The sequence below is a fragment of the Struthio camelus genome, chromosome 4 (genome assembly GCF_040807025.1).
Source record: "Struthio camelus isolate bStrCam1 chromosome 4, bStrCam1.hap1, whole genome shotgun sequence".
NCBI classification, from domain to species: domain Eukaryota; kingdom Metazoa; phylum Chordata; class Aves; order Struthioniformes; family Struthionidae; genus Struthio; species Struthio camelus.
The window spans coordinates 26,607,716-26,632,988 of NC_090945.1; the positions used below are offsets into that span (position 1 = coordinate 26,607,716).

General features: G+C 39.0%; 1 long non-coding RNA gene across 1 annotated transcript in view; it reads right to left on the reverse strand.

Moving 5' to 3' along the window:
- The window catches only part of LOC104153453 (uncharacterized), a 229,424-nt gene that overhangs the window by 59,455 nt on the left and 144,696 nt on the right, over positions 1-25,273 (reverse strand). The window contains exons 14-16 of the long non-coding RNA XR_011140901.1: positions 22,359-22,411; positions 21,702-21,770; positions 6,839-6,995 (exon numbers count right to left, since the gene is read on the reverse strand). This is a non-coding gene — a long non-coding RNA (uncharacterized lncRNA). The remainder of the gene's footprint in view (positions 1-6,838; positions 6,996-21,701; positions 21,771-22,358; positions 22,412-25,273) is intronic.

The following is a 25,273-nucleotide window of genomic DNA, read 5'->3' on the forward strand; positions in this document are numbered from 1 at the left end:
GAACATCTTGTAAACAAATATCATCTTAAATACGAGGTAAAACAAGTGAAAAGAAAATGGTTAAGTGGTCATATTGAAGAAAAAGACCCAAGTTTCAATTTCTGAATCAAAAATGAAATAGCCTTTTTTGTTATGACAGATATGCCAAACTCATCGAGTCAATTATATTGTTGGATCAATTGTAAATATATCATCAGGCCTGGCTCTGCCATGGCCATGATTGTTCTGAAACAGGAGTACGAGCCAGCTCATAAAGAACCTGACCCTATTTAAACAGGAAGGACAATAATTAACAGAATGAGGCCAAAGGATTAGATGCCAGACTAGGTGATTTACCTTTACCATTGAAATAGTTAGTTCAAAATTTGTTACCAGTTCTCACAGCTGTTATGAAGGAAGAACACTAATGCACCTCCTTAATAGCCATAAATTTTACAGTCGAAGAACTCCAAAACTCCTCCAATCAATCTGAAACCTTTCCTCAGCCATTGCACTAGGATCCCATTCTTAGTTTCCAGCTTCTCTCAGGAAATCCACCAAATATTCCACATCTTAAGAAAAGTCTAATGGAGACAGTGATTTAGCTCAGGCTGATATTAGTAAACATTGTCTCATGGATAGTATCACCAAAGGATTAGGAATAAAGTAGGCATGTTTCTCCAGTGGTCCTCTGAAAAAATAATGGTTCATTTAACAGGAATTTATAGAATTTTGTATCTCATATGCACAGGCAGAGTTCAGAACTAGTTTCTCATATGTTTGACTGTTGTTTAGGCTAGAGCATAAGGAAAACAATACGCAAGAGATATTTTCCTCTTCTAGGAAAGTCTGGGAGAGCACTGTGTCTCAGTCCCTCCCAACCCCAGAGTAGGTGACAGTCTGGCAACTAAATGCTCATCTCAGAATTTCTTTTGTATCCAGTTTGCTACAAGTGTTTGATCCCCTTTTTACAACAACCTTGATTAATGTTTTAGTCACTACGCTCTGATCTATCTTAAGGTAAATGAAAATCCTTGTTTCTCTCATGTTCATTAGAAATCCCCCTCCTGTCAGAACTACTGTATGTGGTCCAAAAACAAACCACCTGGAGGCACTTGACCTCTGAGCTTACATACTTGCAAGAGCATCCTGAAATCTGTCGACACAACTGCATTCGAAACAAGCAACAAACACTCAAAAATAAAGCACGTAAAGAACACTTGGCTAATGAAACCATGTGCTACCTACACTGATGCTGTTCCTGAAGGTCAAAAAGCGTTCTGGAATAAGTATCCAAGCTCTGGCTTATTCCCAAGAGACAATTGCCCTTATATCCAGGGAGCGCTCACAGTTTAGGTATGACTAGCGCCTTCAAAGAAGTTTTGGATTATGCTGTCCGTAAAGACAGCCTAAATCAAATATTTAGAGATGTCATGCAGTTGTAAGGTTTACTGTCTTCACAAGAGTCTATACAACACCCCCAAACACATATAGCTTGTGTCCGGACTCATTGCACCTGGTTTTGCCACTTATACAACCTAAGAAACTCATACTAATTATGGGTTTTCCAACCCAACATAAAAAGGCTCATGATTTCTACATGTGACCTATTTGTATTATTACTATTTGGAAACAAATACACCACAACTACTTAAGCACAGAAATCCTATAATCTTATGCACAGAATAGTGCCTCTTTTCAATAAAAATATAACGCTTATAAGTATTACTGCAACATCAGGAAGCCTTTTTTTGACTGCCTACGTGTGCCATATACCCCTTCAGCATTCACAATGAATATGACACGAGAGGCGTAAGCAAAGACAAAAACATGAAGTGTGCTTGCAACATGAAATACTGCAAGTTCAATTGCCAATTAAAAGTTGCATAGTACATTAATAACCACCTCTGCTAAATGCCAGAGAAACTTGGGATTTGTGCTGAAGTTTAACAGTGGGTTATTATTTGGTCTTTTTCTCCCTTGCACTGTAATGGAATGGTGTAGGTGAAGGGGAAAGCAAGCCGAGGGACACTGTTTTTTCTGAGCCATCCAAAATGGAAGACATCGCAGTAGGGAAATCAAAGCCCCTAAAGAAAACGTGCTGGCATCAAGGATGGTCAGTACGTTCTGCATTACAGAAATACAACTTTCAAGTGTTCTTATGGTTTGAGATAAGTCGTTATTTGACACGTTAAGTCTGTGTCTTGACACACAAAGTTTTGCTTTAACCTGTTATATATTTCCATATTAGATTTCCACAAAGTCACATAGGATCGAGCAGTTAAGAAACTATCATAGTTAACACTTCAGCAATAAGATGTTATAGATCAGCTTTGCTGTTCTACTTTGCAAAGTTTATAAACACACATACAGATTAAACAAAAGAAATCTTGTTTTTCATTAATTTTTATGACAGCACCACTTTTCTCCTCACATTCAGTGTTGTTATATGAAGATTGTAAGCATAAAGATGACAACGTTATGTTTTCCAGAACATCTCTAACACCATCTGTTACGTCGCTAGCTATTTTACAGGATTGTGTAGAAGTACCAGTTGGCTTTATACAATATAGAAAAAGAACAAAGATGGGTTCTTAACCCAGCAAGCCGTCCATCTAAATAAGCACGGTCTTATCAGATAATTGGTGCCAACACAAGAATCTCAATAGACTCTAGGCTTCAGAGACCTATCTGTAAAACAGCACAGACAGATAAAAGGCTGGCATCCTACACTAACGCAGATGCACAGATAAGAGTCAGAAGAGTCACACCTTCTGACTTCATCCACTCAAGTGACAGAGGGGTTGTTTCCTCAGGAACAGTAGTACAGAGAGTGCCAAGGCTGAATTGCCTTGTCCTAGCATTTCTGAGTGACCCAAAGGCAACAGCAGTACTCGAACTCAGCTGTGCTGCAGGGAACCTGAGCCCATATCTGCCTCCATAGGCTATGAGTTATTTAGCTCAGTGGAAGCGCATCACAGCACCTGTACAGCACGTAACGCAACCAAGCCCTGTGTGTGGTTTCTCCTGCAATCCTGAGGACAATCAGCGGATTGCAAACAGCAGATGCATGAAGTTAACATTTTCCCTTAACTTGCCAAGCATTAAGGCACACTGCATTGCACTTTGGGGAAAAGGAAAGCATAAATCTGCAGACAGGTAAAAGTGACATCATCAAGGAAGAGTGAGGTTTGAGAGGAGTTACTGAAGGGAAACTGCCCCAAGAAAGGTGCAGCGCTTTGCCCTTCGACATAGGGTTTCCACAATGAGTTGAGAGTTGCAGCAGCTTCCAAGTGCCCTGGAAACATGCTAAAGCCCTGCACAAACTGCCACGCACATGGCAAGAAGTGTTGAGTTCCTGGTAAATGTCTTCTCAAGAAATTAAGGTAGTATTAGCTTGATCCTTCCTACAGAGGAGCTACAGATTTGGCATTCCTTTGTCTCAAATGCCATGGCCAGTGAGCATATTCCTTGGAAAACTGCTGCAAACATTTGCTCAGAGACTACTGATCATTTCTCTGTGTATGCTTAATCTGTAGGTCTGACTACACAAGTAATTTCACATCAGAAGAGATCTGCAGGAAGCCATACAGGAAAGAAAACACTACTTAGCCCTCATAAGAGGGAATCAGAGTACATGCTATGGAGAATTATCTTCTAGATCAGTCTGCTTGAAGAGCAGCTTGAGAGATCATTAAAATCACCTCGACAGTTCTTTGATCACTGATATTATTTGCATTTCAAAAGAGCAATAGTTTGACAAAGGTTGTTGCTATTTTCTACTCCTAACTTGTAGCTGCTGCAGTTTTGTTCCCTGCTATCAAGTTGTCTCCTTCCTGACCTTTCCCAAAACCAAAAGAAAACCTTCATTTTAACAATTAGTATTACCCTGCAAAGGTGAAGAGCGTTTATAATTTAGGATTGCTCAAGGGCAAGCTGGCGTGAGATGGCTCAGTAAAAAGAAACCTCAAAATCAGGCCTTTATTGTACCTTTGTGCTATATTTCAGTGCTATCATTGCATATTCTTCAGCAGAACCGACCAGCAATAAACACAGAGTGCAAACACAGTGTGCTGCAACAGTCACTGGCTGGCAGCGTGCAGAGCTCCCAGGGCTGCTGCAAGAGACTGCTCTTCAGGAAGAGACACTGGTGCCCCTGGAAGAGGTTTCCTCTCCACCTCATGGAGTGAAGCAAAGCAGCTCTATTTTAAACATGTCTGCCCTTCCATAAGGGCTTTCCATCCAGAGGACAAGTTCCTTCTCCCAGGTGCCTCATTCAAAGTAGACAACAGCACAGCAGCAGAGACCATCAGAAGGTCACTACATTCAATTGCTGGGCAATCACCAACCACACACAGAAAATAAACTCTAATATTAAAAAAAAAAAAAAAGTCCCTACCAATAGCTATTTGAAAGAAGTGTCACTGTCATGGCATCCAGACATTGTTAGGCTGCCCTAAATCAGATTGCAAATGCAAGTCTGGACTGCCAACCACGAACTTCTATCAAAGTGGTTAAAATAGCAGCTTGCCATTTAAAAGGACTTCAGTAACAGGCAGTCTCTGATTGCTATTAGCACAGCTGTGTGAGTTGCATGTCTGTTTGGAGGTTGCTAACAGAAAGGATGTTCAAACTCCTCAGAACAGCAGTTTTAGCGGCAGATTTCTTACTCTGGCTTTATCAAGGGCAAGCAGAAGATAAACCAAACATCTGATTATCTGCTTCATTCTTGCTGTTGTGAAACTAGAATCTCTTCTGCAAGGGAGCCCTTTAATCCTAACTACGGCTGTCACCACACTCCCAAATGGTATTCCCCTCTTCCTGCCCATCAGTCACAAAGCCTACCAGGCAGGCACCGTACAAAGGAAAGGACAGCCCAGGCACAGATGCTACTGAGGACAGGCAAGCTTGACTGAGATGTCTCTGTCCAGTTAGCTCAGGAGTAGATACCGCCTCCTAGCTCCCCATCCTTAATCATGCAAAATATATTAGAGAGAGGCAATGTGGCATTAGGACAACACAGGTGTAAAAATAGTTGATTAAATAAAGTTGTTTGGGCTTGTAAAAAGCATTAGCAAAGACAGCAGTTCAAAAGGTTTCCTGACCTGATATTGTAGCTTGTGCACACAACTCCCTCTCCAAGGTTTATTAAATCATCCTCACTCCTAATCTTGCCAGGCTCCTTGGATTCCTATGGTCACCTATTCTCCAGGTCCTGCTAAGCCAATACACCAGACTCCTTTCCTCCTGCTGCTCTACGTGCTCCAGCCTGGCCTGCGCCACTGGCATTGGCCTGCGCCACTCGCTGTCAGCCAGTTGCTCGTGAAACAAGTCAGAGCACAGTGAGGTAGTAGTTAGAAATTCATAATAGCTAAGCACAGGAAGGGAGTCTTCTAGGGGAATTTGTCTTGCACTCTACTTCACAAGGCTTCTCCTGAAGTAGTCAGCAAACATATTTCTTAAAGATTTCAGACAGCTGCAGGGAATTAATAAGTACCATAATTTGCCAATTATTGGCTTGTTACAAGATCAGCAATAGCAGCTGCTCCCCCTTCCAACCCAAAGCATAACAAGGCTGAGCAATAGTTAGTGCCTGAAGAGAACACCTGCAAAGCAACCCTGAGCCACACCGACCCCAGTCATGGCATTCAGAGGTTTGACAGGAAGCACAGACCCACTTGCTGTTTAATTCATTTTTAAACCACGTTAGCCATATAGAACTGCACCTAAGTACAAACCAAAAGTCATCGCATTTTCATAATTAAATGGAGTACCAAATTCATATTATATTTATTATTCTATTTTTGTACTTCAAGTAGCAACCACCCAGCAAAATAGACACGAAAAACAGAAGATGAATCTGGAGTATACAAGCTACAAGTACTTATTAATATTACTCAAAATGACTTCTGACAGATTATATTACTTTTGACAAATATAAGACATACCGTGGACAGAAATAGTCCTCAAGCACAACCCCTTTGTGATCAGTGTACTAAATAAATGTGGACCAAAAGAGCCAAACTAGAACAGTGGAGCCTGCCAGAGCACCTTATAACTCAAGCACACCTTGGATCAGCAACTGAGGAAGTGCACATATACACAGGAAAAGAGTGTGACTTTATGAGTACTAAACGAACAGGGTTCCTGTAGGGGACTGATATTCTTCCTCACATTTTCAGTTTATATGCTTTAATCCCTAAAAACATCGCACTGAATAGGTAGATCATTAAATTAATCTGTATAGTACTTTGACTCTGTTCCAGTCAGCAAAAGGTTACCAGTGCGTACAGTAGCAATTATGAAGTGAACTGATGCTTAGCCTTTAAAGAAAAGCTATACACAAATGAAAAGGAAAAATAAAAAGGCTATATGACATACAGCAGTGGTTTACAAATTCATTCCTACAATCATATAACTGTTTTGCAACAGTCCTCAAATGAGGACGCACTGGAAAGCCACACAGACCCCCTCCAGCTTTAAAACGGGTAAGAGGGTTGGCTATCCGTCCCCCCTCACATGGCCCTACACCTGAACCAGAACAGTCAACTAAGCCTCGGATGCAGTGGCAGCACTGGTATGTAACCACTAACCCAATTCCTCATTTCACATAGCACAACAGCGTTTCATTGTCTCCCTGGTTGTTGCAAAGTGCAGCACAGCAGACAGCAGCTTCATCATTGCATTTGTATCACTTGGTACACAGCATATTCATATCATGATTCATTTTCAGTGAAGTAGGCTAAACAGTGAAGAAAGCCTATGCCTTGCCTCTGCTACAGGCAGATAGGGTATTGCAGATAAAAAAGACAGTCCAGCAGACAAAAACATATTGTAAAAGATAAACCAGCGTACTCACAGAACTGAAGAGCAGCCTGCAGGAAGAGAATGAACTCCCTCAGCAGGAGAAAGAGGAACAGCCCACACCGTTGGGCCCCCACTTCTGAAGAGGTTGCGCAGTACTGGAAACCTCCTCCGCCTGGGAGACTTCAGTATTCAGCATCTTTCCATTGCACCTGTATGGAGAGAAAAATCAGTCAAGCTCTAAACTTTTCAAATCCTTTTATTGCCAGATGTGCTCTTAAAGGTAAGAGAAGGAAAACAAGTAATCTGTCTCTCCCACTCCCTGTGCCCCCGTGCAGGTTGTGCATGATGACACAGGTAAGCAAGTTTTCTATGCAGAGCGTTTTCAGTCAGAGCAACTCCATCCCAGAGAAGCAGTTGCCATTAGTGTTGTGAGGCACGTGGTCGGGAGGCCAGCAGGGCTCTCAGTGAGGCTTTGCCTTTGCTCTGGCAAGTTCTGAGAAGGGAAAAGGACGGAAATCCCCGAACAACCACAACTATGGTCTTCCTATGCGAGATCTTGTCCAGCTGCTCTGTTTCATTTCAAGCTCTAGATTTCTAAATTCCCTTATATCTGAGCTTCCCTATATCTTTGCAGCCTCCATGCTTCTCTTTCATTTCCCTCAAGGTTTAATCAGTTGGAAAGACCCTGGAAAGACTCGAGCACATGAGGAATGGGACAGAAGTCCCTGCTGAGGTGCTGACTTCAGGTGAACTCTAGAGGCTAACAGAGGACTGCCTACTCCAGCCCTTGGCCTGCGCTATGAGCAAGCTCCAGGTCCAGGGACTAGCTGCAAGATGAACACAAGCGTTAAGCCACATGGCTTGTGCCTCCAGTATCTCATAACCTGTTGCTGTCACAAGTCCACTTACTGCCTCGATCACTTTCCCTGCAGTGAAGTAGTTTAGCTGGAAAAAGTAAACCAAAGGAAATATGAATAAAATACAATTCTCTAATAGTCAACTTTCCTGTACGTATATGCTTTTTTTCCTCCCAATTTTCCTTCCTTCAGGACTAGGTAGTACATAACCCCCCTTCCGCTACAGGTAAAATTACTTTTACCTGTACATAGAAAACATCAACAGTAATTCCCAGCAGATTATGGGATGTGAATAAGACAGGATGTGCAGAGAGTCTCTTCTATGCACCAGAAGCATGCCAGTTGTGGAGAGTACTTTCTGATCACTCCAGCCTGAAGTTATGTTTGCACCACTAATTAACATATTTTAATAATCCCATTTTTTTTTTAACTACTTTAAAAGCCCTCGTTAGCAGGAATATCAGAAGAGCCACACTACATCAGCTTTAATTATCTGTTTGTACCTCCTAAGTACCTGATATGATTCTAGTAGGACCCTATACCCTTCAAGGGGCACACTTACCATTCACAGAAAAGAAACTGGTGCAAACTGCCCTGGTCAGAGTAAATCACAGCAATAAGAAGGCCATCATCAACTTACTGACCTTTAGCCTCAGAGAGGAACACAACTTTCTTCTCAGCATGCTTCCTGGACAAAGCATTAACAACTTTGTCTTGCACACTCCCTGTGCTTTTCAGGCCTCCTAATAACCACTTCCTTTCTTCCCTGCTCGCCTCTCCAAGCAGGTCACTTAAACCCTACACCCTTCCCAGGGAAGCCCCCTGAAGCAGGGAGCAAGCCCCAAGCAGCACCCTCGCCAGGAGCATGCTCCCAGCCCCACCAAGGCTCTGCAGCACAGCCCTGGCAGCGTTGCCTCTAGAGTCAATAACCCTACACAGGTGTCTGCCATAGCCATTAACTCACCACCTGCTGTAAATCATCACTTGGTTATACTGAAGCCAGCTCTATGCTAAAGGTAAAGAACGAGAGAGTGCTCTTTAGTTGTTGAAATAAAGCAGCAGCTTCTTCCTGCTCTGGTGAGACTCTGGTGCCCATGGAGCCCTGCAAAATCCTCCAGGCTCTCAATGCCTTCTCCTGTCAAGGAGTCACAGTGAGGGTCCAGCCACAACAGCCTATGGATGCTTTAATACCACACTGAAAACAGTTTATGAACATTACCTGATGCCTACGACTTACACTGTATTTACCACCACATCTTACCAGTGGTTCCAAAGAATTTTTAAATTCTCCAAAAAAACTCTTAGTTAACAGTATCATCTTCAAATCACAGCATACATTCATCTGAGCAGTACACAGTAGGTGCTGCGCTGCCAGATACTTGGGCCATGTGACAAAGACAGGTCTGGGTTTCAGAAGGCCAGTTCTGATTTATGGACTAATATATCAGATGTGAGCACGGTCAGATCATTCAAATCTTTGCCAACTCATTTCCTCATGTATCGGTGGAACTCATAATTCATCACTTACCACTGCAATATTATTCTAAGGATTAGGTACAATTTAGGTTTTGAATGAATATGATTTAAGTGACATAAGATCAATTATTACTTCTCAAATATAAAATAGTAAAAATTTGTTTTGCCCTCTTCTGAAATTAAAAAATAACCCCCTTCCAACTATTCATCATTCTACAGTCTTCTAAGTCCGTTACTCTTCTTATTGCTTTTTCACTTACTATTCTATGGCAATGGTAACAGCAACAGAGCTAACAGGGAGAAAGTTCATTCCCATTTATCTTGTACACTGACTGCTTGGAGGAAGCTACTTTTCTTACTGAATCTAGTGAATATAAATGGCACTATAAATAGACAGCAAATCCTTCAGAGATTTTATTAGTACTGCTTTGGGACAGTCAAACTGGCAGAAAGCCAGACACTTCTGTTCCTTTTGTCACTTTTGTGTTGATTAGGAGGCTTGTTCAGGAGATCACATAGTAACTGTCATAGAGGGGAAAAAATGGCTTTTAGTTTTTGAAACTCAACCATGTTTAAAAAAATGATGGTAATATCCTACAATACCTACCTAAATCTTTATGCAGAGAAGTGGAAATATTACATATTTATTTGCTCTAAGCAAGAAGTCAAATCTACATATACTTCACACTGATTTTCTCACAAATATGCGGACAGACTCTCTCCATACAGAGGCCCTGACTGCCTGCTGAGGCAGATTTGCAAACGATTTATGGTCACAGGAAGATAAAGAGGGATTTATTCAGCTTTTGTACCTCCTCAATATCAAAGTCAGCTTTACATCCTGGAATGACAGACGAACTCAGAATCCGCAGCCTCTTCCTAGCTCATTCCCACTGGCAGAAGAAGGGGTACTCGGTTTTAAAATATGTTTTCATTGTCAAGGAGACACGCACTCACAAAGGCATCTGCCCTGTTCGGCATCCACCCTGGAAAACTGCACCATCCTGTCTAGTCCGAATCCACAAACTTTGTTCCTATCATCCGATTTTATACCACATGAGCTGTTTCTCCCCTCTGCACACCGTCTATACAGAATACGGCTCCTAGTGGAGCTATAAACCCCAGGGGTCGATTACAGCTAGTTCCCGAGCATCAGTCCTGCAACATCTCATTTCATTGAGGTCCAGCACTTCTGGTCACCTTCTCCTCCCTCAGCTGCCCAGAAGCTGGGAGCACCTTATAACTCTCAGCTGACTTGAGGGGAAAACTTTTGCTCAAAAAGGCAGATAAACAAGAGGTTGTTTCTGAGCTCTAACAAAGGATGACTTACTATTTTGGTGAATGGCCTTGCAAGGAAGAGGGATCTCAGAAGAGACCATTCAGCTGAAGATTACTGAGGAGGGATTACATGCCTAGTATGGCTGAAAAGTACTTCATTTGTTTGCAGATATACTGAAGTGATTATGAAAGGAACTAATGACTGTAAGCAATATCAATGCATCATACACTGCCACACAGATAGAAACTGTGAGATCTGATCAACATATGGAAAATATCAGGAATAATACTGATATCTTTTTTAATAGAAAAATACTAAATTTGACTAGAATTATATCTCTGAGGATAGCGATTGATTAATTAACCTCATTACTGCTATGGTGTCCAAATAACCTGATGGATTGTGCTTCAATAGGCATAATGAGTCACACAGAATAACTCTGGCCAAGGTAACAAAGTGCAAAGGGTAAAGCTGCCGATTTAAAATTAGGTTTAAGAACGAGACATCGTGAACAGACATAAATGGTAACAACATTAGAAGGAAATAAGACAAATTCAAGGGTTACAATACAAGGGTTACAACTCTTGTGCTAATGTTGCAATTAATCCTAACAGTATATTTTCTGAATTCTCTAGCTTCTAACAGTGCCGATTATCATCCTTACTTGATAAAACATATGAACTAACAAAATAAAAATGAGGTGTGAGATTTAGCTCCTATTCAACCCAGGATGAAGATTCCAGCTGCCTTTAAATGAAGCAAGAAAGAGAAGCGAATCAAGCATGTTACACAACAGTTACAACAAAACAGGGAAGAACCTCCAGAGAAGAACCCGAGATCAGTCCTGCTCCATGCTTGCCCCGTTTCTTTAGACGGCTATGTTCTCATTAAGGTTCTCTGCTCTCTTTAAGTTGATCACAAACATTCACCGAGTTTAGCAGGAGCAGAATCCAGTTCAGCGTCCCAGTCACACACGCAATTCTTTGTACTGTGCTCTGTGGCTGGGATTTGTAGGTACTATTGTAATAAACACAGAAAAAAATGGGTCAGTATATTGTCAGCTATGAGGGAGTCCCAAGAAATAACAGAAGCCTAAACAGCTCCCCAAAGAAGACAATTAACTTGTAATTGGAGCTCCAGTCAGCAAAGAGGTCAGCTTTTCAAAAGTATTGTGAGTCAGTGGTCCATTTCCCTTCACAGTTACATAAAGCATAGTGGTTTAATACCATACAATCAAATGCAACCTTCTTATTATTTTAATTTTTCTCCCTGAAGGAGTGGTTAAAACTAATCAGCTCTGGTGGATGTCAAAAATAACTTTAAAAGTATGTAATTTATTTTTTCCTAATCAAAACATTTTAAAAACTGGTGATGGTTATGATCAGTAATTGACAGTATTTCACATTTAATACTTGCTATGATATGACAAACTGTTGTATCCTCATTGATATTCCCATTCATACTCTGCAGCTTTATGAGAACAAGGCTAATGTTCCCCAATGACGGTCAAGGCCCATATTGCCCTTTCTTGCATCGGGGGGAGCTACTCAGGGGAATTCATTGCGGTTGTGAAAGATTCCTCCCTGAGTTTTCACCTGTGGTAATTGCATATAGGTCTCACTTTGTCAGTACATATGATACTAAAAATGTTAAAGGAAATTCAAATTTATTTTTACACTTCCGTATTTCTATCTTTAATACAATTGTACTTCACTATGCCACAGCCCATGTTATCTTCGAAGGAGCAACAGTAAAGGCAGCTGTGCTATTCACTGTGAGTATATCAAAGGCCTTTTCTTTAGGAACTGTGCATTTTGCTCTAACTTACTTGTTGAATAAGTAATTTTGAGCCAAACAAGAACAAGTGAAGGCAATTAAAGCAAGCCCTTCATCTTCAGATACAAGCTACTAGCATGTCTCAACTGTGATGAGGACTTAAGCCATAACAGCTGTTTCTGAATAATCACGAGACTTGAATCTCAGTTTGAACTTGTTTCTATGAGACACTCAGGGTATAATTTTTTTATTGGATGGAAAGTATAGCGGGAACTGCAGAAGAGTCCTGTCTCTTGCTACTTGTAAATTAACTTCATTAGAGAAAGAACACAGATGAAGGTAGAACTTCACAGAATGTGCACACAAAAGCTGAACAGGAAAATCTGCAGCACCTTCCTCTTTGAGCTTATTCCTTTTCACAACAGTACAAAACAGCTTTGTAGTCAGGATCTGCTTTCACCAAAAAAAAAAAAAAAAGATTTTCTCCCATCTTTGCCCTCCTCTTAAGCTTGTAATATGCTGTTTGATATAATCCCTACCTACAAACATGCGAAGGTGGGGAAAAACTAGTTTACAAGACCCTAATCATTTTATGTCAAAATCAGAATACATATTCCAAGAGGATTTTTAGTTTAGACAATAAAGGAAGAAAATACAGTGTAAGTGGAGAATGCATTTACATAGCGTAGTAATTTGAAATGTTAACAAATGCTGTCAACCCAGTTTGAACTGATCTCAGTTAAACAAACATTGCCAAGTGCAGCCCCTCACACATAAATAAAAAATAGTGGAGTCAATGGTTACTACTTCATCAGCTGTTTGTTAAGCTGCATTTTTCAAAGCTGTTTTACCACATATGATGATAAATGAAATACTGGATTTGGGGAGTACATTTACATTCTGAGATAGCATTATCTGTAATAGATATTGCATAACTTCTCAACAAAAGGACAAGGAAAAATGGCCAAAAGTTTAAGCAATGGAAATTCTGCTTGGATGTAAGGGAAAAAAAAAAAACATGTTGAGCATGGTTAGACACTGGATTAGGGGCCTAGAGAAGTTGTGGAACCTCTACCGGTGGATTTATTCCCAACTCAGCTGGACAAGGCCAGGCAACCTGCTCAAATTTTAAAGTTTGCCCTAGTTTGCACAGCGGGTTATGCCCTTCAGTGATTTTTTCCGAAACAGATTGTGCTATGACTTTGTAAAAGAGCCATTCAAGTTTAAAAAGCAAAGCATGCTCAGGGTCAGCACTAGTTTGTATGGAGTCTTCTTAATGTTACTGTGTAAAAAAAGAATATATGCTTCTTTCTGCACAGCTAAACTCTTGTACAGCTCCTGCTGAAACCTCTGAAAAACACCAGAGAGAATCCACTTAAACTAAATGACAATGCTGACAAGAGAACAAGTAGTCTTGCCTTATCAATTAGAAAGTGACTTACTATTGTTTTATATACTGATTCTTATTGCTGAAAAAGTCTTATCTGGAAAAGTATGTGCTAATACTAAATATTCATGCTTATATACTGAAGAATAGCTGAAACTTTCTTATATGACCCCCCCCCCAATTACTCAGCCCTCTCCAGGAGACTGACAAATGATGTTAGACTGTAAATGGAAAGAGTAACTTCCATAGTTGGAAAATATCTCCATCCTAAATAAAAAGCACAGCACAGGTAAGAATGGGAAGGCAAAAAAAATATTCAGGACAAATTAGTTCTGTCTTTATAGAAGTATTTGGATTAAGTCTAGTATTTTTGTTCCCAGATTAACAAGAATCTAGACATGAGGAAACAAGAAAGACTATGTGAAATTTCATTATTTTTCTCTCTATCCTTTACAATTAGCAAAAAAAAGCCACATGAGACATCACAACTACAGGCAAGAAAAATAACGTCTGCTAGCTCTGACTACCTTAAAGGAAAGCAAAGCAAAGGAGGAGGGAACACAAACAAGCCTTTTATCAGTTAGAGTGTCTTTGAGAGCTCTCCACAGAAAGCTTTTAACATGGGTTTTCCCAGTGAGATCATATCTTTTCTAGAGAGATGTAAATCAAAGCAAATTATTTCCTAAATCATCTAAGACAGTTAAACAAAACTTTTCCCTTTATTAAAAGTTGGCGATTCCTGTTGCCAAGGTATAAGTAACAGTTTTTAAGGGTATAACAATATATGCTCTTAGCTAAGGATGCGGCTATGCTCTAGTCACTGATGTAAACCACAGCACAAGATTTGCTGCTGTTGTAGCTATACGTGCTTAAAAATCAGCACAAGCAGCAAAATTCAGTTCAGCACCCGCATTCCTGAGCAACAGATGGAGCTTCAGCTGGACTGTGGCTTCTTGGAGAAAAGAATTGTAATGAATTGCGTGGGACAGAAAAAAATTCCTGACAGGGTACAGAGTAGTATCAGAACAATAGGGACTGTGACTAGGATTACATTATACAGGGCAGAATGGACAAACTTAGGGGGAGGAAATAAGAAAGAAGTACTTGGAACTTAAAGCAGCATCACATGGAAAATCTTTTCCTTTTCTTGCAGGCAGGTTCCATGTTTACAGCTACAGAAGTAAAATGAAAAAAGGGAAAAATCGAAAGAAACCATTTCTAGCATACTTAATAGCCAAGAAGAAAGCAGTCTGTATATACCCCTAAGTTTATGTCACAGACCTGTTCCACTTGTATATCTGAATTTTTACATAAATAGTAGATGACAGGGCAAATAATTAGAACAATTAATAACACAATCAACTCATGTGAAGAAAAATATTACATGGAATTTTGGTCTTCTCACTTACTTCCATGCCTAAAGCAATTGGAATTATACTGGTTTTAGAAGACTAATGCACGGGAATGGACCTGCCAATCTCTGAGTGATCTATGATTTTTATTATTTTAAAAATTAAATCAGGTACATGATAAATAAATCATTTGATTTATTAATCAAATAAGTGGAAATGTTTGATGCTTTTCCAAGAAAGAAATGTTCTCACGTTCTAGACCTTCCTCTATTGCCTTCAGTGCGTAATCTTGCCAATAGGTCTTGCTGCTATTCACCTCTCCACTCATCATTAAACTTTCACAGTGAAAAAACTTACGGTGTTACCTCAATAAACATTATATGCATGGCTGCATTCTTGCAAGACTAGGCCAGTACTAGAAACTTGAGTAAGGAGGCAGAAGATTCCCTTCTTTAAAAGGAAAACAAATGGTTGAGTGTATTTGAGCTTGGTTCATTAAGCAAACAAGAGTCCCCACTTGACCATAGGTATTTACAAAAACAACCAGCTAAACTCTTTTCAGAATCAGCCTGGAGCAATAGGAGGCTCTTGGGAATGATTCAGCTCATTTAAAGAGTGGCACCCTAGAGGTGTTCTTGCTCGACTATACAGCTAGCTCAGATGTAGAAATCAACCTTGCAGACATCTGAAATCAAGTGTGTTTATCTTTGCTGGCTACAGCTTTGAAATGAGCAAAGAGAAAATCTGTTTACATCCCATTTGAGAATGGATAAACTTTTTACCCATTCATATGTAAGATTGTTCTTACATGAATAAATTACTTCCCCGTCCTGCGGTGACCTACTACATAACCTGCATTAAGCAACCATTCCTGAGAGACTCCTACTAACAGCTAGCTCTGTGATTGTTTTATTTTTGATTGAAAACTGACTATCATTATTGTTACGTGACACAGCATGCCTTATCTCTGGTAGCGAACAGAGAAAAAAGGAGGACAACTTTGTATGAAAGTTTAGCACCTGAGACATTGACAGAATCCAAAATACCAAGATACTCTGTAAAAGAGGTATGAACTGGCTGAATGCTGCTAAAAGGCTCCAATTGCGTTAGCTTTTTTCTTTTTACCCCCAATTCATAGAGTGCTATCAACTAATCAGTATCATGCCCATTGCTCCCATTTCCACCCAGACATGAAGGAAAAACATGAAGCAAAACATCATTAGGGGGAACCAGCCAATACCAAAAAGCAACATCTTTTTCCTTTCCAGGTTAACCTCCTTATTCCTCTCTCTATCAGCTGATGCATGGGTGAATACCACTGTGGAGCCAAGGAGGACGTAAACACAAAAAACCTTAATTAATATAGCCTTCTGGATAGTTTGTCTCATACGGTTTGCAACTAGCCAGAAAAGACAGAAAGGCTAAAGAGCGTCTATGCATGACTGGGTAAAGCATTTTTATGTCCATGTCTGTTGCAATGTTTCCATTAATGTTTTTTTTCTCTTAAAACATAAAAAGTTGAACCCCTCTCCATGTTGCCATCGCTAGGATTAATTGACATGTTGTGCAAGATTGGGCCTCATCTGTGTCAAATCGGTATCATATCCTTTGATTAGGAAGAGAAGAGATGCCTTTGATTCACAGTTTACTAAGAGCAGAACCTACATCCAACTGGGATGAACAGTCCTCAGTAAGCCTTGGAAAATTTACTCAACAGCTTAGTTTTACCCCCTGGGATTAGCTCTACTAACTTAATGCTCTCTATCATGAGCACATTAAGCACGTTTGTATTTTCAAATATACACAGATGTATTGTCTATTGTATTCTTCACAAGATCATTATCAAGCATTGCCAAAAAACAAATTACAAATTTGTTATGAAATCCATCTTTAGTAATTAAATTCATGTCTACAAGCTTATTTCTGTTTAAACCCAGATATTCATTAGTTCTGTTTGAACTGGATAAATGTTTTCAACAGCAGCAGTGTTCTGTAAGTTGCTACCATAAAAATTACTTCTCAGTGCAGATTATAGCATGATGGTACTCATTTCTTGCTTTAGTAGGATAAAGGTTCAGATAATACATGCAACTGAAAAGAGAAGATACTTTTCAGTATTCAGTTGATTTAGAGATACCGCAGTTGAATTAAATTGTTTAGACTTATATCAAATAATAAAGCAGCTGCCGTGAATTGCACTATAAGAAAGATTCCAGTTGCTTCTTCTGATGTTAATTGGACACAATCAGTTAAATGCATCTTTGTAATTATATCTAAAATTAGCTTAGCCCCTGCAGGGAGTCTTGTAAATTTGTCATCATGTCAAGCTGACAACATCTACGGCATTTAAAATTTCACTTCAATCTCCTGTGACTTATCTAGCAAAGCAATATTTCTGTGTCAGTGCAGAATGGAATCAGTAAGAACATCTGCATAATTTCAGCTCCCCCTTTCTTCATCTATTTGAAGAATATCTTTTACAATTTTCTTTCAGAAAATCAACCAGACAGGATATTTGCTATTGCTGATAATTCTGCAACAGAATCGTTTTTTAAGCTGAGATACACCTGTTGGAGACCCTGACACTGCATTAATATTACAATTCCATCTATCTGAAATGACTGGAAGGAACGCAAGCACAGATAGAAATCTATGGAGTACTCATACCACTTGGCACAATTTTGAATACGTCATGCTAATTTTCATTCAATTCACCTGTAAACTTTGCTTTCCAGACTTAAGATGCAGATGCTGGAGATTGCCAGCACAGTAAGAAAAACACTTAAAAAGAGGTTTCCTACTTTAAGTAATAAGCCCACTATTATTCACACATGAATAAATGCAAGCAGGTAAATAGAATGGTTCTACAACAGTAGTCTCAACCTTCAAAAACAGATAAAATGTATGTGTAAAAAGGAAAGCTGTTAAGTGATTTTATTATTATTAATTTATATCACAGTATTTTTTGCTTAGCAACTAATGCCTAGGTTAACCGTATTATTGAAATGCATGCAGCATTTCAATAACTGTTTATATCTGTAGGCCCAAGATAGCCAGGCGTATTCTCCAGGCATGAAATACAAATCTAACTTGAGAGAAGAACTTTCCCTAAGCTCTCATTCATTTTCTAATGGAGATGAATAGTGATGAATTATTGAAATCCTCATCGGAAATTATTTTACCCACTAAAAGAAGAGAACAAAAAAAGAAAGAATTTAATCTTGATTCTGACATTGATTTCTTGAGGAAATTGTAAAATTTGTATCTATATTATGAGAAAAGAGGGAATAGTTACATTTACCTAATAAATGGTATCCTTAAGTGCGCTGGATAGGCAAAGCACAAATGGCCTCTGGCATTAGTAGAAAGAGAACGCAGGAGACTGTGGTTTCCCTTCCCTTTCTCAGTGCACTATCTAGTTTTGCAGCAGTTCCTTGCAGGCAGGTTTTACACTCCAGGTATGATTGCATATAGCTGTCAGAAATTAATTGCAGTACTCTACACATTTATAGAAGGTAGCAGAAAGAGGAGAGAAGAAAGACAATCTATTTACAGATCATACCTATGATCAAAATATATGTGATAAACGTTCATCTGAGTTATCTAACTCTAACCATCCAGTTTCTCTGAGAAAAGTTTACTTCATATCAACATACGCAAGGCAGTTTGAAATAAACAATGTCCTCTACTTTTGTTCATATGCAAAGAAATGAAGACAGAGGAAGACAGGGAAAGAAAACTGATTCAAAGCTGGGAGGTGCTCTCAAAATTGAAACACAATCAAGTGTAGAGGAAAAGTAATACCTGGAGTATCAATGGTATTGATAACGCAAAGGTGGAAATAAAATTTTTTAATGATAGGAAAAAAAGTACTAATCAATACAGTTAGAAATCAAACACAGACATGTCTTTAAAAATGAACTGGAAAGTTGTTTAGATGTCTGTATGTGGTTTATTACTTTGCCACTTAGGACACTGGATGTCTAATAAATATACTGAATTATGAGTCCATAAAAATATTTATTTGTATGACATGGCTGTTAAGATAGAAGCTGCCAGCCTTCTGAGGCTTCAGACAGAAATTTCAGTGGCAGCTTTCCGGAGTCATGACACAAATGAATAAAAAAAATCTAATCAAAGAAGAAAAGCAGCAGCTGAGCTTTCTGTTCTGATGCTTCCAAGACAGAACATTTTAATGATTCATCGTTGAACACAACCTTGCAAAATGTCAGTAACAGCAGAGATGACTTCATGCACTAGCAGTACCATGATTTACATTCTATTTTACCTCCACCTTATCTGAAGTTCACATCTCCTTAGTATCTCCTCTCTTAAATCCTGTTCAGGAGCTCACAGTCCTGATCTAAGGGGCTACACAGGAGACATGCCAGATTGTAAGGACCACCAACAGCTGTTTCAGAGATCACTGAAAATGTAGCAAATATTCTCACTGTATTTGTTATAGTGGAGAGCTCTGAGTCCACCCCATTAAAACCCCATAGCAGTGGAAAGACTTACTTTGCACAGTGGCTTTACCAAACATTCAGTTAGTCTTTCAGCAGCCAACAGAAAATTCCCCAAGGAAGATTATGGAAACAAAGCAAACATATTTATTCTTCCCTGAAGAGTCACCCGGCCGCAAGTGACCAGTGGCTCCGGAAATTCTGGAGTTTGAGGTAATATCCTTGGGATTAATTGCTCTTGACGACTTTTTCATCTATGAATCTGTCTTGTTGCTTTTCTGAATCCATGTAAACATTGGCCTTTGTAATGCATTGCGGCAATGAGCTCCACTGTTTAACTATATGTGGTGCAAAGAAAAAACTCCACCTTTTTTTAAATCTAACATTTTATAATTTCATTTTATAGACTTGAATTCTTGACCAAAAAATAATTCTTGAATTAAAAGAATTAATTAAATTAATTAGTCAAAGTTAGTCAAATTAAAAGTCATTCCCTCTTCATCTTTTATACGCATTCCTATCACATTTCCCCTCTGTTTTCCTTTTTCTAGGTGGAAAAGTCCTAGCCTATTAAATCATTCCTTGCACCCTTAGTCATTTTGTTGTTCTTAGTACCTGTATCTGGGACACAGGGAATGAGGAGGTGCTGTCTGCTCTCCAGCCTAAGATCCTCAGTCTAAGTGGTTAGTGAGCTCTGAGCAAACCAGACACAACGTCACTAGCACCGCTTCCTTTTTTTTTTTTTTTTTTTTTTTTTTTACATGTCTATTAAGATCTCTAAGCATTGATGATTTGCTCAAAATAATGTTTTCTGATGAAGCAAACACTAGGCCTGCAGGTGACTTCCTGGCTGGCTTGAAAGTGAGTATCTCTACCTGTCATACAGTGTAAACTGTAACTATTTAGCACAGACAGAACTAACATTTATGACTATCAGATGATCACTCTAGTGAGAATTAACATTTTGGGACTGCTCAGTCCCAAAATGCAGCTGATGCAGCTATCATCCTCTGAGATGAGGGTAACTCACTGGCACTGAAAGTCACTTGGGATGATGCTTGTTCCTAAATACAAAGCAGGTTACTAGGCAGTCCTTATTTTACCTTTTCCATACAGCTCTTTCCTCTGCTCCATTCTTTCACAAGCCCTATTACCTACCCTATTTAGCTGGATCTCTCTGTTGCCTGACCAGAGTGGCTTGTTCTTGCAAAATCAATAGCGTCTGTAGGGGTTTTATTCCATCCTCCCCCTGGATCTTTAATAGACGCTATAGAGCTTTCTATGTCTTTAGACACCTTTGTTTCTATTTCAATTATCTGAATGGACAGCTTTATTTTTAAAAGGTTTCAAAGGAGTAGAATTTCACAACCTCTACTCTAGTAAACAACAGCAAGGAGATAGTGAGAATGCAGAACGCTAGATGTATTTTTACCTTTGTGTTAAACCTTCCCGGTCTACAGAGAATTTTTTTTTCCTTATCTACCAGTTAAAATGGGATGTATAACCTAGTCAAATGCCAGCTATAGTAAGTAAAGAATACTTTGCTCTGAACTCTTTTAAATATGTATTTTTGTATGTTTTGCAGTACTAGTCCAGAGGCAGATTTGGGGTAAACCATTTTCTTAGCATATCAGACACCAGAATTCAGCGTTGCCTTGAAATTTCTCTAAATTGTTTGTTTGGCTTTTGGTTTTTGTTTTTTCTTCTAGGAGGTATTTTATAGGGCCCTCTTTCAAGACTTCCTTGAAAGTTTTGTCTGGATCTGACAATTACTCTGCTATGGGATGAGCTGTTATGCTAAGGAGGAGAAACGGGGAGTGACCAGGTCGCATTTTCAAAGAATGTCCAAAATATGTGCAAAGGCAAAGGCAAGGGTATATGAGAGCAGGTACTAACGACGGAAACTTTCTGCTGAAAAGCAGGATGCTGCCTGTGCTTCCTTGGTGTTCCTGTTTTCAGTACCCTCACCGGTGCCTGGAATTAGCTAGGGCTTTGATACTTTTGCATACCAGGCTGGATGCTATTGCAGTAAAACATCTTTAGCCTTGAGCTGAGTTTAATATCCCTACCTTAAACAATTACAGATATCCTCCAAAATCAGAATTTGACCTACAACTCCTCCCTTTTAAGAGAGACCATTCAGCAAAAAAAGGTCTCTCACTGCTTTATGGACCACATGGACTCAGTGACCACATCTATGAACCCTACTGATATCTCTTGAGAGGTAAAGGGGAAGATTTGCAATGAGGAGGATCAGTTACGAGGTTCACACAAAGAGACAACAGCTTTAGGTTTAAAAAGTTTCAACAAGAATATAAGACTAACCATAAAACGTCAGATGAAAGATCCAACTAGTCCAGTGTGCTGTACTTGGAATCAGCAAATATTGAACTCCTAGGGAAAAGCATAAGAGAGGCACGTATTTCCTAGGAATTCACTCCTAGGTTTCAGCTAGTTCTTCCTCTGAAATTTCCTGCACAGTTGACATCTTTTTTTTTTTTTTAAATAACCCTAGCTCAATGTTTTTTCTATTAATTTATCCAATTAGTTTTGAACACATGCAAGCTTCCAGCATCTCCAAGAGCCTATGGCAAGGAGTTATATAGCTTAACTATGTATTTTGTTTCTTTTTGTTTATTTTCAACCTACCCTGAGCAATTTTCATACAAACATAGCCATTTTGGAGAAGCTATGGATAACTGTCCAGGAAAACAAAACTCTTTTTTTTTCCCCCCCAAAAGTCTTAAACTTGACTCCTATTTTCTGTGCTCTACAGTTCCCTGGACAGGTTAGAATCCTTGAACCTCAGTTATCTAATATAACAGATTATCTCAGACAAGAACAAACCTCTCAATAAATTATCTGAAACTCTTCAGTGTCCCCCATTAAATCTATATGATTGAAGTTCAACTGTAATTAGCTGTTACTCTAACAAGATCGGTTAGAGCAATTAGAGTAGTACTCTCTGTTTCGGATATTTACCTCTGTTAAACCTTTCCCAATAGCCAGCAGTATTGAAGTTTGACACTTTGTTTCTGAAAGAAAAGAGAAAAACATCTTACTAATTTCATTGTTATTTTTTTCTTCCAAAATCTACATCCTCCTAAACCTTTCTAGAAATTTTTCTTCCTTTAATCCACGCATAGCTCCTAGGGAGTTGTTTTCCTCTAATTTAAAATCTGCCTATGACCTGCTTCATACCACTACTGGTCATTTACTCTAGCTTCATTTTTCAGGATATCAGGAAATAGATTTAGGTGATCCATATAGCAGCAGTGCTGTCTTGATAATTATGATGGTCTGAAGATATATGACGCAAGGTTATATGTTTAATGCAAAATACACTTCTCCTTGCAAATCTTAACCTTGCTAAGATAGTCCTATTACTAATAAACACAAGACAATACAGATGCCAACTGTGCCTACTGGGATCAGCAATTTGATTTTGGGAACGAGGGGAATCACAGTAGGAAACTGGAATAAATAATTTAGGAATTTTTTTTTCCTGAAGATCAAGATAAGACATTTCCAGGGAATACTGATACCAGTAGGTAGCATATTGATGCATACAAGGCTAGTGAGTTAGGTCTTACACATCTAGGCCTGCCTAAACCTTTAGGAAAGAAGCTAAGCCTTAAATAAGTCATTGTAATATTAGTTGTCCAAAAAAATCAAGGCCTTTTGGTAGCCTTTGTTACTGCAGTTAAAATTAAGCCATACTCTGAGGAAACTTCTGTATCACTGCAGTCTCACTGGTCTCAGCTCTCAAAGGAAAGATTTGCAGATTACCAAATGCAGAGTTAAAAATATTGTTATTTAGTGTACCACGCAGTTATAAATGTTAGAGTAAAGGAGAACAACTGCATTCCAGCTGAGAGTAAAATGAAAACATGAAGCCCAGTATCTGAAAATGGTACACGCAAGAAGATCTAGAAAGGAGATGAAGGAGCATTTAACTCTGTAACAGCGATACTTCTAAATTTTAAATGCATCTATCCATCTCTAAGCTCAGACTCTTTGAAATTTCTTTGTTATTTGTCTGATAATAAATTGCTCTAAGCTATCACATCAGTGTCACATAAAGGAGTGTTCCCTGCCTGAGATGCTTTTGCATGGCAAGTCAACCTTGTACAGGTTCTCTTTGACACCACATCATAAGCACATAGTTTTCTGCCATATTTCTCTCATTCTAGATCTCTTTCATTATTACTCCATTTATGTGAGTCTCTTCCCACTAGAGATACTGATGCCAGGGTTTTGTTCAACACAATTCAGATCTTTCCCAGCCCTCTCCCTCTTCCCTTAACCCCCACTAACTTTCCTCTTATTTTCTCAGATCTTAACTTCGTAATTTCTTAAAAGTACCACTTTATTATCTCTGTTCCATCTAGCGCGTGCACATCTCTCATTTCAGTACCAGCCTCAAGTTTCATTAAATTATTATCAGCACTCTCTCTGAGTTCTTAAACAAGGAGACAATTAATAAAACCATTCCTAATATCAATTTGCAGGATGCCCCCTAGGGAGATAGCTGTTTTTCATTACCTATTACTTTCACTGTTCTGGCTAGCTTAGGATATATTAATGTAACCCTATTCAAGCTAGTCCATACTCATTTTCAGCTAAGACTTTATATGAAATTCTATCAAATTTCAGTTAATATTTTTTGTGTCACTTCCTTCTCTCTCCCTTTTATATTTCTACCACGAAGCAATCAAAGTTTGATTGGCAAGATATGCTCCTATTTAAAAAGAAAGAAGATGCATAATAATCCTTGTTTTCTGCTTTGCGGTGGTACTATTAGACATACCTATTAATGTTTCTCACTTGCTCTAATACAGTGAAAATCAGTACCGTTGAAAAGCTTTTCAGGAACTAGTGCACCAGTTCTGTCATTCCTGCCTAGATTTTGAAAGGTCTTGTCTGGCCAGAAATGTTAGACCAATTTAACTAAAACCCGCTTTAAAGCTGATTTAGTTGAGCCAATATATATTAATAGCGAACAGTCTTAAGTTCCAATTGCAAATAAATTGCCATTTAACGTTTATCTCCTAACAAGTAAACCAATGAAGAACAGACTTAAACAACAGTAAGTCTCTCACATAACTTTGCACCCATTTCATTATAATACCTAAAAAAAAAATCAGTTATAGTCGCAAAGTTATCTGCTTCTCTTTCCCCCTTCTCATCTCCATAGCACACCTTTTAAAACCTAGGCCTTCCCTGCCTTCCCTTCCTATCAATCATCTTGTTCTTCCCCTCTTGGATCCAAACGGAGCGCGGACTGTTGGATGTTCTCCCACCTGAGCTTAGGTCAACTACGCTTCTCTCCTGCCAGTTTCACCGGGACTGTTCAAGGGAGGGGAACCCAACAACAACGGACAAACCAACACTTTCCATTTTGGGTTTGATCCCATCTAGCCTATTTTTCTATCTTCCAAAAACTAGTTTCTTCATTTGTGTACCACCATATGAAATCTCTTGCTAACTCAGATGGATTTTGCCACAGAGCAGGATTATCTGCAACGGATTTTATGAAAAAATGTATTAATATTAGATTATCCCACCATTAACATACTGTAATAATTTCCTGGATGGCCATTTCTGCCCTGTGAATAAAAGATTTTTAAATGGAGCGTATGAACATCAAATTTTCTTTGTTGTTTAACCCTGTTTTTTTCACTGGAGGTTGGACTGGACATCTGAAATTTCTGTGATTCTAAGAGTGCCACTCTGGAAGTGGAACACATACGTTATATCACAAATATAGAGCAAGATTCACCTTTTAATTCAACCTGCACAGTGCTGAACGTAACACAGGTCTAACAATCCAGCATCACCTTCCTCTTTCCTTTTAAAAAACAGCTAGAAGAAAGACCTTTCTGCTACAAAAATTT